The 15,645-nt window shown below is 38.4% G+C and overlaps 1 protein-coding gene across 1 annotated transcript in view; it reads right to left on the bottom strand.

The window, feature by feature from the left end:
• LOC122801319 (autoimmune regulator-like) overlaps nucleotides 1-15,645 on the bottom strand; it is a 452,484-nt gene that overhangs the window by 409,717 nt on the left and 27,122 nt on the right. The gene's annotated exons all lie outside the window — the stretch shown is intronic.

Here is a 15,645-nt window from a genome sequence, read left to right as displayed (position 1 = left end):
TGTACTTCCATGTCATTCAGTTTTTGTACATATCCTGCACTAATTCTGTTCATGTTTCTGGGACTTTGAACCATTCTAGGATTGCCCAAATCAGCTTTTTTTTTACTTTTCACATGCTTTCCACAAGTCCTAAAATGTCCAATTGGACTTGTTCTTCTTTTTCCCCTGGACTTGTTCTTCTTCTCTTCCACTGTCTTACTCCAGACATGAGATCAGATGCGCTGCAACCTGACCTGAATGCAAACTGCTCATCTCCTGTCTTAACCAAAAGAACACTGAATCCAACCATTGTGAAGTAATACATTTATTAAAGTACAAAGCTTTCAAACCTTCACGGATCTCTTTCAATGTAGCATGTCATGACAGGGTGAGGCAAGATATTCCAGGATGGTTCCTTCATGACGCCAGGGAATTTCTATCAACTCAGAGACAGGTATGGGGTATGTTTTGTGTGTGTGTGTGTGTGTGTGTGTGTGTGTGTGTGTGTGTGTGTGTGTGTGTGTGTGTGTGTGTGTGTTTGAATGTGTGCCTGTGTTTGGTGAGTGAATGGGGTGGTGCCTGTCCCATCTCATGGTCTGCCAATGTTAACTACCTCAGGAATATGCTAATTAGCTAATTAAAGGCAATTTAAATATATGAAATTTGCTGATAATGAGGTTTTTCCTCATTGCGGCTATACTGTAAGCTATTATTTGGCACTGGCAAATACTTATTTTTCTGTGATGTCAGTAGCATTTCCTGTTCCATGAGGATGGAGATTATGATGTCACAGACTGTTTGAAATGTGGCTCTGAGATTTTGGTAAAGATTTGTTAGCAGGACTATGTAGAAGTTGGCAATTAAAATTTGGAGATATATGTATTTTTTCTGAATGTTGTTATATGCTGTAAATCTTTCACTGACTACTTATTTGTTTGGCTTAAACAGCAGCATCAGATATTTGCCTGTCAGTGTCCTTTGTGTTAGAAAGGGTGGATTAAATGAAAATGGAAGCCACAAACCTGATATTTTATAAGAGAAAGATCAAGGAAATATATCTGGATGCAACAAATAAATAAATAACTATGAATAATATTTAGAAATTCAGAACTGGGAATATAGGTTTATATGTTTACACTAGGCTAACAACCACCAGGGTCCTTACAAGCCTAGCTATGCAATCCAGCCCAGTTTTGTCCACGTGTTCCTTGGATGCCTATATGGTGGAGTACATTGGTATAGTGGTATCTAAGGGTTATGTGGGCAGGTATGTTAGTTGAGGATTAATTTACTTACTGTCAACCTTTGTCCATCAGAGCCTTGGTAGCCAGACTGTAGAGTGAATTTGCAATTTCCCATTCAGTGATCAAGTTTTCTTTTGAATAGGGTTAGGGATGAACTCTGCTTCACTTGGATGAGGATCCTTTGAGACACATATTGATCTCACCATCATGTTCTATTAATGTCAGAGGTAATGTTCAGGTCCTTGGATCTAGTGTTTCTGGTGGTGTTGTTTTTTTTTTGTTTGTTTGTTTTTTTCAAATGTGCAAGAGATCATCAGAGCTGGATCTGATGATGCCTTATATGCTAGGCATAGATTGTCGCTCAGTAACCTATAGGAAACTGATTACACAGATAGGGCTTTAAGGCAATCTGAGTAGAACAGGTTATTTATACCCTGAATTCACCTGGTGCGGACCCTTTCATGGTGTTCCAACTGTTGCAAGTGTCTTGTTAGGTATATGCCAAAGGGGGAATTGCATTCAATAATTGGTCTGATAAGGGCTGAATAGAGTACTACTATAACTTCCTTGGACCTGGATGTATACTCTTGTTTATGAGTTGGGTGACATAGAATGATTTTCTTACTATCCTGGCTACATGTTGATCGAAGACCAGATTACTGGCTACATATTTTCCCAGATCCATAACTATCGGGTCAACTCTTAGGATTGCTTTATCAATGGAGTAATTAGCTCGGGTGGACGATTTCCCAAAGGGCACAATAATGCATTTCTTTGCATTGAGTTTTAACCCACAGCTTTGGCAACAGTCATTTATTTGTGTTAGACCCGCTTGTAGAATATTGCTGACATGGGGGAATCTATGATAGCTCCCAATTTACAGTCATCTGCAAACTTGGTGAGCCAGAGGCCTTTGACATTAGCCTTTACTTCCAAGAAGTAGATTCCAATCAGGAGCAGTACTTCGCTAGCGACCGGTCTGCTGTTGGATGTGGTTTCACCAGTCCTGACAGCTTGGGTCCTATTTGTGAGCTAGTCATCAATCCAACAAGTTATGTAGGGATTTATGTCTAGTTTTGAGTGTTTGATAATAATACCTAAGTGGAGTGTTGTATTGTATGTCTTGGCCATATCAAGCTAGGCAGTGTACACTGTGTTCCCATTATCCATAGCCTTGGTGACCCTTTTGAAGAAGCCTACCAGGATGAATATTGAATAGGTAAGACCTCCTCTTAACAAAGACAAATGTAGATGGGTCCATTGTCTGTAGTTTGGCAATGTCCTGGTTAATCATTTTCATGATGATTCATTCCATGGCTTTGCATATCACACTTGTCAAACTGATATGCAGATATTCTGGTTAAAAAGGATAATCTTTTAAAATCTGTACGAATTTTAAGAATAAGGCCATCATGATCAGATATAGGACAGGGAATGATATTAAAATTTAATATTTTAGAAATTATGTCTTGTGAGACTAGGATTTTATCTGTTCTGGTCAGTGTACCATATTTATAATCCTGATGAGAAAAGTGCAACGAACTAGGGTATTTCCATTTAAATGAATCATTCAAATTAAGTGATTCTATCCATTTTTAAGAGTTTTTGCAGTAGAAGACAATCTTAGTTTTCTCTTATTACTGGTCTGAGTCCTCTAGAATACAATTAAAATCTCCATCAATTAAGTTTGTTAACATGACATTGACACATACCTGGAAACCAATATAAATTCACTAGAGTCCAAATTCTATTATTAAACTTTAAGACTACAAGAGAAAGAAGACCATCCTGATCTTCATATTTGCATAAAACTTTTGGGAGCTCTTTTTTTTCCCCTTCCAAAGTAACATAACTCCCCTTCTTTTAGATTTGATAGAAGACAGAGCAAGAATTATAAAGCTGCTGGATTCCAATTATCCTTTTCTGCTAGTTTGAGCTTTATTAATATTTTGATTATTTAAAGATAATAATGTCAAATCCAGCTATAAAATAAAAAAGGTATTTTTATTATAGTCCTCACTCTTATAAAGAGTGAGAAAAAAGTGAAAGATGATAAATCACAAAGCACCTCATATTACTTTGAAGCATAATATCTAATAATTCAGGCCAAACAAGAAAAAGGAGGTAATAAAAGTAATAATAAATCTGCAAGTAATAAGTATTGATTACCAGCATGGAATTATTAAAATTCCTAGTCCAATAGATAAACAACCCCCCTATTAGACTAGCAGGCATTGCCTAACTAACCTATGACTAAGAAAGGTGACAAGAAAAAAAATTGTCTATTAGAACTCTGTAGTAACTTTTTAATCCAAATGAAGATAAATATAATCTAGGTATAACTTTATATGAAAAAAAGCATAAAATATGATAGAGCAAATGTAAAAAATAAAGTGTTTATAAACAGGTATTATGTAAGAATAAAGAGGTGAGTCATCTCAATTCACTGTTCCTATTTTTCGCTTCTTCTCCTTTCCCCTTTCATTCCATCCACCCATCTCCTTTCTCCAATATAAAACACATATCATAAAAAAGTAATAAAAATATATTTTTGCTTAGTCCTAAGAGATACATGTTACTAGATGTACTGAAAAGCTTTTCATTGCTTTTCAAATTGAGAACAGTATTAATTATAAAGATCTGATATTCAGATATCTGTTAAATTAGAATAGTACCATCAAGACATTCATAACAAACACACTGTTTCCTTCTAATTTAGTTATGAATTAACACTTTTATGATTAAATAATGAATTATATTTATCATTAGTTAAGATAAATTAAAATAAGATATGGTCTACCTAAAAGAGAGAAATATTGAACTACACAACAGAAATAATATATGTGGAAAAATTATAATCCTTTCCAAATCCCTCCTACTTCCACCTCCCCATCCCATAGTAAAAACATATACAGACAAATTTAATATAGATGTAATTCAGCAACATCCAGCGAAGACACCCTGGGTAACTTACAATGTTTTTGTATTTTTTAGTATATGTTATTTTTCTCTTGCTAAGTGTGATGAAACAAAATCAAAGAACTACTTCAAACACACACAGACACACACACACACACACACACACACACACACACACACACACACACACGCACACGCACACACGCACACACGCACACACACACACACACACACACACACACACACACACAAGAATATAACTAAACTAATGAAATATATTTATTTTTAGCTCCAGCTGGACCTTTTTGTAAATATTGTTCATTTCTCCATATGTATTCTGATCTTCAGTTTTTCATTCATTGTATTCTTATTTTCTCTTCACTGTACTGTTGAATTACTTTATCCACATTAATCTGTAATTTATGATTTGTGGCTGTAATGATTCCACAGTGTACCAGTCCACTACTCCAGGTAACAAGCATAAGTAAATATATATATGCATGCATAATTTGTTTTATTAACTGTCATACCTTACAGCCTTTCACCAGCTCTAACTCCTGGAGATATACATAAGTGATTGATTTTAATGTTTTTTTTATTCTTTTTGTCTGAAACTTGCTCCCTCAGCTTAGTCATGAATGACTTATATACAATTGCATGTGGTAATTCAATTCAAGGAAGTGAAACCAGGTGGGAGGGCAACCTGGGTACAAGGCAGGATACAACTTACATGGCACAGCAGTACTTTACTGGACAGAATTTACATACACAAAAACCCACTGATACTTTAGAACAATAGTGGGAGCAAATCCACCTGAAGAGAAAAAAAATGTGCAAACTGTATATTTCTTGCATAGAGATCGAATGCAAACCTCAGACTATGGTATCTTGAGGGAGCAAAACTAATCACTGTACCATGTGTCAATTCACTTCTATTTCTATTATATACATAAATAGCTGTCTGCCCTGTATATGTCTGCTTTAGTTAATTATCAATGGTGATATTTTTAATGAAAGGTACTATACTGTTTTTTGGTCATATAGTGATATTTTCATAAATGTGACTGTAGCAGCTGCCTTATTATCACTATATCTACTTTTTGTCTCTGCATTTTTTGTCCTAGACCTTATCTTTGCCCTGCACTTCTTAACATTTACAATAATTTTTAATGAGTATTATTTTGTCAGAGCAACTGCTGTAAATCAGTTATTCTGTTATATAGTACCTTCAGTAATCAACAAAATCTAATGTAAGTAACAAGACCTGTCATCAATATAGAGAACAGTAATGGCATTTATTTAATGCAGTTACTTAAATGAATATGTTCAGTTATTTGTAGTGTGAGTGTGTATTCCTAGCTATAGCAAGGATCTAGTATAAGTTAACAATAATGCTCTCCAGACTGATTGTTACATGGAAGCAATGGAAGTTCTACTGATGGAGAGGTCAATTGTCTGTGAAAATAAACATTAAAAAATCTAGGAGAGACTATTGTTATTCTATAATGCTCTCTCTAATAAAAAACTTTGTTATTCAGTAATCTTTCATATAGCTATATATTTACTAATAAAACTTGAAATAAATGGTTTAACGTCTCCTATGAAGTCAAAAGAATCTTTAGTTCTCTAGAGGTAGACACCTGAATGAACTGTAGGGGAAAAGCAAAAGTAACAGAAGATCATATGACTTCCAAATGATTGCAGTAGTGTAGCAAACAACTATGCAGAAGCTGAGACCATTGAACAATTGTGAACGCTGTTGAATTTAAAACAGCAAAAGCCGCTTAATCATGCAGTGGAAGCTCAAGATAAGTGTGTCTCGAGGTAAGTGCAAGCTGTGTAAGAGAGGTGAAAATAAAGAGAGAGGGGAAAAAAGTTTGTCTACTTAGTATAACTGGCGCCAAACAATTCTGAAATACAGGGAAGGTCAAGAAGCAAGTCCGCTAAAGAAACATTTCCCCATGTAGCCATAACTACACAATAAGTAACACTGAACCAGCAATTTTGATTCAAAACAGTAACACTGAACCAGCAATTTTGATTCAAAAGAACCTAAGTTATAATAACAACAAAAAGGCAAAACACATAAAGTTCAAGTGATGAAATATATTTGAGAAAAAGAAAAGAGTCCAGCTTGGATACCAGTACATATATGTTCTCTCCTTTCATACTTACTCCTCACCCTCCCCTTTAAATTATAAGAAGAGAAAAGAAGGGAATGTGGTGAGAATAACTTGCTAATATGAATTACTTTTTAGTATCTACTCTGACTCTATGAGACTTTGTGGGAAACAATAATAGGGCAGATGCTGAATAAATGAACTTGGACTATGAATTCCTAGACATTAACTTTGAATTAGACTGTTACCACTAGTATATAATAAACGATTTCTTAAATGAATTTAAGAAAAAAAAAATATGTTAGTTTTGCATTAAAATAATAAAACTGATTCTTAATATCAGTTATTTGGAGACAGATGACTTTATGGACATATTGGTAGTAGTAGACATGACCTCAGTCTTTTATTTTTTCTTCTTCATGTCAGACCATGCATTTTTGTCTGGGGATCTTTTCATAGATGGGGCAAACCAATCCATATCTTCAGATGAAGTAATGAGATTCTTATTTTTGTGCTTCTTCTAGATTTTTAACGATTCTTACTCCACTTGACAAACAAATTTTTATTTTTGCAGGGAAGATTATTTCAGATTTAAAAACATTTTGTTTAAGAGATTTCACAAGGGGGCAGTAGCTTTTCCTTAGGTCCATTGTTCTAGTTGAATAGTCATTATCAAATCTGATTGAATTAATTTTGTATTTCAAAGGGGCTTTTCTCCAAGCATTTTTGAGAACTAGCTCTTTATTGAGATGTGACAAAGAATTTATAATTATGGATCTTGGAGGAGATGAGGAGGAGGGATATGTTTACCTCTTGCTCTGTGGGCTCTTTCCATACCAAAAGAAAACCCCTCCTGTAGATTTAATATTGCAGGAATTCAAGTATTCAAAAATAAGATTAAGTCCTCACCTTCAGTTTTTTCCTTATGCTGCATCTCCTTTCTCTGTTTTCTAAATCATCTATTTTGTTTAAAAGCCAAGTGTTTTGCTTTAACAGAAGATAAGTTAAAGATTCTTCTTCCTTTAGTCTCTCATCTATGTCATTCAAATAAATTTCAATATCAGAAATTTTGAACTGTTGCTATTGTAACAGTTATTTAAAAAAAATCAATTTGTTTCAGACAATTTTCTCTTAGATTTTCTAAGTTCTTCTGAAAGCCATCTATTTTCAAAGATAATTGTTTAAGAGGAGTTGTCATTAGATGTATGTCGTTCTTCAAAGAGATGTTAGCATGGGAATGCTTAGAGTTGCTCATCTTCATTCAGCAGATCAGTCTCCAAGTAAAAGTGACAGAAAACTTTTTATAAATATCCACAAAAATTGAAAGTTGAATAGTCGGTACTATTATTAGTTAGAGTGTAGTAACATTTTATGAAATAAATTATTTCCCTGTATTAAGATCTAAAAGTGCAGAGCTCTAAAAAGATCTTGTCTTCACTTGGCCATCTTGCGTCCCTTGCGTTCCTAGGCTTACTTCAGCAGCCTTAGTACAGCTATTTACATCTTTGTACAGGGTTTGTGTAAATACTTCTGTATAGGTAGCTGTGTTCTTGGAGTTTGGTAATCTGTGAATTTTGACTAATTGTCACTTAATAGGATGTAGTTTCCTTTATAAATAGTTCCTAAGTGTTATGGGTTTAGTTGGGTTTTCCCGGCTGATTCTTATTTTAAGGGAGACAGCCTTGTGGACCAACCTCACCAATGAAGATGTGACATGGGGAGGTGCAATGCTCTCCTATGTTGGTGAGTACTAGATCCAATATGTTTGATCCTCTCGTGTTTGTGTTGATAAAGTCCAGGAAATATTGTGCATGTGGGTTAGAGGTGGTGTACATTTCCCAATCTATAGAAGGGTAATTAAAGTCTCCAATGAATAGGGTATTTGGCAGGTTTGGTGATCACCTCTAGCATGTCTAGGTAAGACTTGTGAGCTTCATGGGTCATGGATGGTGTCCTGTAGCTGGCCAGGACATGGTAAGGAACCTTGTCTGTGGTGATGTGGACATAGATGAACTCCAGGACATAATCCTGTTTAAAAAGGCTCTAAGGGGATGGATAAACTTTTAGCCAATACTTGAAAGCCCAGGAGGGACAGGTGCAGACCATCCTTGGCAAAACAACATGGTCGGTTAACCCTGTCCTTCCATGCTAATAGATATTGGATTCCCTTGGAGTGACACCAGAAACTAAGCCAGTTATTAAAATCAATATTTTTTTATTCATACTGTGTAATCATCCTTGGTGAAGGTAGAATGCTGCTCAATGCAAGGCATGTACCTGTCTGTGATACATATTTATAGAGATCCATAATGTTTCTTTTCACATAGTCCAGTGAGGTACGTCTCAGGTCATGTGCACCCACATGGAGTATGATAGAATCATACTGGCACCTGTTGTGCAGTGATTTTAGTGTATGCATAATATTGTGGTTCTTTGCTCCAGATAGGCAACTAACCATTATCTTTTCTTTGTTCAGCCTGGGGAGAGAATGTGCAATAGAACCCCTCATGACAAGAGTACTAGGTAAAATGTTTGCTTGCCTTATGGGCTTTGTTCTTGGGTGATCATGGGTGTAGGCTTATGTGTGGTGTTAGGTGCTGCTTTTGGTGTGTGCTTTAGTGGTTGCTGAGGATAGCCTATAGAGAAGGCCAAGCCAACTGACTGCCCTGCTCTGGGTGCAGCAGTTTTCCCAGCAGTTCCAGTAATCTGTGTGGGTGGGGTGGGTAGGGGCACCAAAGGGTAGGGGGGAGTGGGGGCCAACCTTTTGCCCTAGAGCACCAGGTGACCAAAGGCCAGCCCTGAGGATAGGTGTTGCTGTTTGATGGCTTAGGAGGTCTTTGAGGTATGGAGAGAATTATTTTAAGTGCCTCAGTATAAGATCTATGTGTGTGGTGAGCAGTATGTGTGAAGAATGTAGTGTGTATGTGTGTTCCTGACAACCTTGTTTGTAAACAACATTTTTGCCTCCAAGGAAGTTATGTATGTACATTTCTCACATACTGTTTTAGCTTCCTTTAAGGATTAAAAGGTTGTCTGAGTACATGAGACAATTGCTACATTGTCTCAGGGTGTCCGTATCTATCAGGCTGGCCACACAGACATTAGGAAATTGCATAGCCATGTTGTCATGACCTGTATTAGAGTTTGGCTATTATGGTTTATGGACTTGGTTTTACAGGGGTCACCCGAGTGGTTAGATAGTACTATAATGTAATATTAGTGCTGTTTGATGTACTAACTATCTGCCCTAAGCTTAGCTCCATGCAAAGTCTTTCTATGTTACAGTTTAATGTCCTAGGTACTAGCTTTACAGGTTTGCTACTATACAGAAACTGCTAAACACCACTGTGTGGCGACCAGCTCTGTGAAAAAGTGCCTAATTTATAGCAAATAGAAAAAAGATGAAAACTAACTCCCATGCCTTCTGGTCAATAAACAACTATACTTAGACAGATTAGGTAAACACCTTCTGCCACAAGATGGAACTTCTTAATGTAAAACCACCTCAAAAGTAGTTCTCAAGTGCAGATTTCAACCAAACCAGGAATGTTAAAAACACTCTGGCTGATGAAACAATCTCACTTTAAGCCTCCCTTTTTGTTTCTTAGCTCAGACTGAGCAGGCTACCTTACTACCACCACTAGAATTGCAGTCCCAGTCTCCTTAATGTAAAAACACATTTCGGTTAGCCAAAAGTGAAAAGGTACAAACTAGCTACAGCAAGGAATTCTCCCTTAGGCTTACCTGTGTTTATCCTAACTCAGACTGAACAGAATACCTTTCTTCTGACATTAGAATTGCAGTCCCAGTCTTCTGAATGTAAAAACACACTTTAGTTAGCCACACGTGAAAAAGTACCAGATACATGTTTATTAACTAGCTACAATTTATTACAAGGAGATTCAAAAGGCAGACAAGCTAGCAATGAGGAACACTCACACTTTAAAGCAATTTCAGAGTACATTAACAGTCTAATGATGGGCCTTCCCACTTTCTTCTGTCAGCAACCATAAAGATGAGCAGAAGAGATAAGACAGGGAAGAGTTTCTAGGGCCAGATATACAGTAAGAGCAAGCAGCTCAAATGTCTCCAAGAATAACAGCACAACATGAATAGGTTGGATGGGCGGGAACCAAATTCAGAACAAAGCTAGAAAAAATGCAATAAAATGAGAGCCCAGTCAGAGCACCAAATCCCTGCACGGCAGCCAAAAAGCAGTAGGGACTATAAAAATGCTTTAAATTAATATCTTTAACATCAGATAAAGAGCAAACACAACACACAAAATGGTTTTAAAAGGTAAGATAAGTGCAATATTGTAAATGTAGTCCAAATTTTTTGTTTTCAAGCCTCCAAGCTTCCAGAAGTCCCAAGAGTAAGATGGATGACTGCTTGTGTAATGTGAAATACCAGAGGGCTGGGTTAATTATCACAAGCTCCATTTACAATCCATACAACTGACCAATGCTGGCTTTATGTTTTAAGTTTGGAAAGTGACTGCAACACAGAATTAGGTGAGCAATGTTGATAATCTATTAAAAGCTAAACAAAATAACAATGAATATTGTCAAACCCAAATCAATTTACAGTTGTAGGTTCAGATTCAGAAGAGAGTTAGTAAAAATGCAGTAATTTGAGGGCTCAGTCAGAGCATCTAGGCCCTGCAAAGAAATGAAACAAAAGCACTGCAGACTACAAAAATGCATTAAATTAATAGATTTAACCTCATATAATGACCAAACACAACAAACAAAACTAGTTTGAAAGGTAAGATAAGTGCAGTATTTGCTGGGGATAAGGGGCCTGAGGAACTAGCCTATTCAAACCTAAGCCAGGGACTCATGCTAATGGTGGGAGGGGTGTATGTGCGCATATTAGCCAGTGTGTACCTACCATAAAGTCTAGCAACCCTGGTTCAATAAGCTACTGCCCAGCCAGTGTCCAGTTGCCCATTCTTGGTTTACCTGGGATAGCTCCGTTGCACCAAAGCTGGACGTAAATCCAATAAGCCTGCCAAACATGAACTAAGAATTGACAGTGAAGACTCGGTGACAGGACAGAGCTTGAAAGTGGATGACATCATGGTACTGAGGAGGCTGGATATCCTATCTATCCAAGAGACAAGATGGACAGGCAGTGCGGCAAAGACACTTGGCTTGGGATCCACAGTCTACTACTCAGGAGGAGGAGGAGGACAAGCTAGAAATGATGTGGAAACTGTGGTGAGGGAGACCCTTCAGAAAGCAGTGAGTGATGTCATCAGAATTAGTGACAGACTCGTGGCAATCAGATTCCAGCCTAATGATAGGGCACTATTCATAATGTTGGGAGGGTGGCCTAATGGTTAAGGTGTTTGCCTTACAAACACAAGGTGCAGGGTTTGAATCTCACAAGGGATAATTGGCTAGGCTTAAAATGGCTCGCAAGGGCAGTTAGCCTAGTACTAACCTATGAACCTATAATCTCAGCCTGTGCCTCATAGAGGGGTTGTGAGAGTGAGGAAAAGAGTGTATTCAGACAGCAGTTGGAGGACCTACTAGATAAAGCAGGACAATGGGAATTGCTATTGCTAATGGGTGACCTAAATGCACATATCAGTACAGACAGAACAGAATATGAGGACTGCCTGGGTCTGCATGGGTAGGACAACAGGAATAATAAAGGAGAGGTCTTTCTAGAATTCTGTCTGGCAAATGGCTTGATATTAGCCAACACATGATTCAGAAAAAGAGAGAGTCACAAGATCACATACGAGAGTGGCCAGCACACAACTCAGGTAGACTTCCTCCCAATAAGGAAAGAGCACTGAGGTAGAATCAGAGATTGCAAAGTCACCCCCACTGAAACAGTCATCCCAAAGCATAAACCACTGGTTGCCAAAATCAGCTGCCAACAGTGGTCAGAGATGGCTCTAAGGTCAACAGAGAACAGGCTGAAGACCTGGAAGTTGACTGGAGAGAAAGTACAACAGATCAAGGAATCACTCAGGGCTATAACACCCTAGAAGAGGAGGAAATAGGTGGAGTTGAAAAGAATGGCATAACCTCAAAACAGGCGGCATGTATGAGGACTACAGAACAGCTATGTGGCCAAGCCAGATATGGAAATAAGGTACATAAGGAAAGCTGGTGGTGGAATGCAGAAGTCCAGGAAGTCATAAAAAGAAAGAAGGAGTTCAGGAAAAAGTGGGAGATAGAAAAGATGAATCTGACTAGGAAGGAATACTAGTAAGCTAACAAAGAGGTTAATAAATGAGTTCCAATATCAAAGAAGAGGGCATCAGAGGCACTCTACCAGCTTCTGGAAAGTGATTCATTGGGTGTCACAAAGAAACTATGTCAGGTTGCAAGTCAGAGACAAAAAGATAAAGAAGATAGTCAGACACCCTTCATAACGGATGCCAGCAACAAGCTGCTCACCAGTCCATAGGACATCAAAGAAAGGAGTATTTGCAGTACCTTCTTAATGAAGAAATCCACACAGAAGCTGTGCTACCTCAGACACAGCCTATGATGAGAGAAGAAAAAGTCAGTGAAAGCAGCAGGCTCAGATGAGGTTACAGCAGATATGATAAAGATGCTGGGTGAGATGGGGAGAAATTTTTTTCTGAGGGTACTTATAGCAGTGTGGAGAGAAAGGCATATCCCAGATGACTGAAGAATAAGCATACTCATGCCAGTGTCCAAGAATAAAGGGGACATCCACAACTGTGGGCAGTACAGAGGTATCAAACCCCACTGCATGAAAGTTCTGGACAGGTTGATTGATAAATGGATGCACAGAGTAGTACAACACAAAATGAGAGATGAGCAGTTCAGATTCAGATAGGTATGCAGCACAACTGACTCAATGTTTGCAGTGTGACAGATAGTTGAGAAGAAGCTAAAGATGAGGAAATAATTCAATTGAGCATTCCTAGACTTGGAGAAAGCATATGACAAGGTCCCAAGAAAGTTGATATGGGCAGTTATGCGGTGGTTCGAAGTCCCAGAAACATTGGTAGAATTAGTGCAGGCTATGTACAAGGACCCAATGATTCAGGTACGGATAGTGTTTGGTCTCACAGAGGAGTTTCCATTGGGAATGGGTGTGCATCAGGGTTCATCTCTGAGCCCACTGCTGTTCATACTGGAGATGGATTACATTGAAACATTGGTAGAATTAGTGCAGGCTATGTACAAGGACCCAATGATTCAGGTACAGATAGTGTTTGGTCTCACAGAGGGGTTTCCATTGGGAATGGGTGTGCATCAGGGTTCATCTCTGAGCCCATTGCTGTTCATACTGGAGACGGATTACATTAGCAAACAGGTCTGAGGGTACAAATCAACAAAATTGTTGTATGCAGGCAATGTGGCATTACAGCAAGAATTTCAGCAAAGGATAGGATAATGGAATGCAAAACTGAAGGTACATGGGATGAAACTAAGCACAGATAAGATAGTGGCAATGGCAGCAAACTGGGGAAATAAGAAGAAGCTGAGAACTGAGATAAAAGGGAAGATAGTGGAACAGGTTAACAGCTTCAAGTATCTGGAAGGGGTGGTTGAGGAGAAAGGAAGTCTGAATGAAGAGGTCAAAGCAAGAATCAGAAGGGCTACAGCCAAATGGAATAGAAATTCAGGGGTAGTGTATGAGAGAAGAATGCCAAAGAAGCTGAAAAGTAAGGTGTACAAAACAGTGGTGTGACCAGTGCTACTATATGGTATAGAAACCTGGGAAGTAAAGACAGCACAGATAGGAAACTAGAGGTGATGGAAATGAAGTGTCTGAGATGGGTGTCAGGACACACACTGTGGGACAGATGAAGAAATGAAGACATCAGAGCAGAAGTCAAAGTAGCCCCACTTGCAGAAAACATCAATGAGAACAGATTACAGTAGTTTGGGAAAATGTACAAAAAAGCAGAATACAATCTGGTGAAGAGGATTTGGAACAGACAGGAAAAAGGCAAGGGGAAACGAGGGCATCCAGAAAAGAGGTGGATGGATTGTGTGAGAGAAGATCTGAGTATTGAAGAAGGCAGGAGTGTGACATTGAATCAAGAAAGATGCAACAGTTTACACAACACCCTGACTCCTTGTAGAAAAATGGGGAAAAGGGGGGGTGATGATGATGATGATGATAAGTGCAATGTTTTAAATGTACTTCCCTGGATGTAAAATGTAGTCCAAATGCTTTGTTTGCAAGAGTCCAAGCTTCCAGCAGTCCCAAGACTAAGATGGCTGACTGCATGTGTAATTCAAAATACCAGGGAGGCCAGTTTAATTACCACAACCTTTAGCTGCAACATACACAAATGGCCAAAGCTGGCTTTTTGTCTTAAGTCTGAAAAGTGACCACAACACAGCATTAGACGATCAATGCTGATAATCCACTTAAGCTCAGAAGAATAACAATGGATACTTGTTTGTGTGTTTCGGCTTTTTCCCAGTTAAGGGTCGCCACAGCGGAACTCCGGTCCGCTAATGATTGGTAGAAGATTTCTACGTGCCAAGTTACCAGCTCTGACATACAATCTTCAATGAAGGTATGCCCCATCACGCATGTCTCCACACAGAAGATGCTTTAGCTGAGAATCGAACGGACAACGTCTTGCTGTGAGTCGACAACGCTACCGCAGCACCACCACCGCATGGATACTACAAAACCTAAATCAGTGCAGAGCTGTAGTTTCAGATTCAGTAGAAAGCTAGTAAAAATGCAATAAAATACGGACCAAGTCAGAACACCTAGGCCCAGCACACGGCCAGCACAGAAACCAAAAAGCACTGCAGAGTATAAAATGCCTTAAATTAGTAATTTTAATTTAGATAAATCGCAAACACAACACACAAAATTGATTTAAAACATAAGTGCAATATTGTAAATGTAGTTTAAATGTACTTTCCTGCATGTAAAATGTAGTCCAAATGCTTTGCTTTCAAGCTTCCAAGCTTCCAGCAATCCCAAGACTCATATAATTGCAGTTTCACTTTTAAAGAATGCATATGGGTGTGTTTATAGAGTCTGATCTTAAAGTATTATAGGATGACTGGAAAATACAGATCTTGAGGGTGCAGCAGTCTGTTGACTGACAAATTTGTTGTCTCTTGCAGTACTTTGCTCTATGCTGGCAGCTTTGTAACAGTGGAACTGAAGCTGTTTCTGTTCGTGCATAGCAATAGTACCCTTGACACTTTGCAGATGATGTTGACTTTACTGGTACTACCTGTTGGCCTAACAGGCATGTTGATGTTTGCCACTGGTAAGCTGCGGTGGTGCAGCGGTTAGCGTTGTCGCCTCACAGCAAGAGGTTCTCCCGTTCGATTCTCAGCTGGAGTGCCTTCTGTGTGGAGTCTGCATATCCTCCCCATGGTTGAGTGATGTTAAAGGCATGCAGG

The sequence above is a fragment of the Protopterus annectens genome, chromosome 4.part1, assembly GCF_019279795.1.
Source record: "Protopterus annectens isolate FY-2018-M chromosome 4.part1, PAN1.0, whole genome shotgun sequence".
NCBI lineage: Eukaryota > Metazoa > Chordata > Ceratodontiformes > Protopteridae > Protopterus > Protopterus annectens.
The sequence above is the reverse complement of the archived record's forward strand: the minus strand, read 5'-3'. Positions and strand labels throughout refer to the sequence as shown.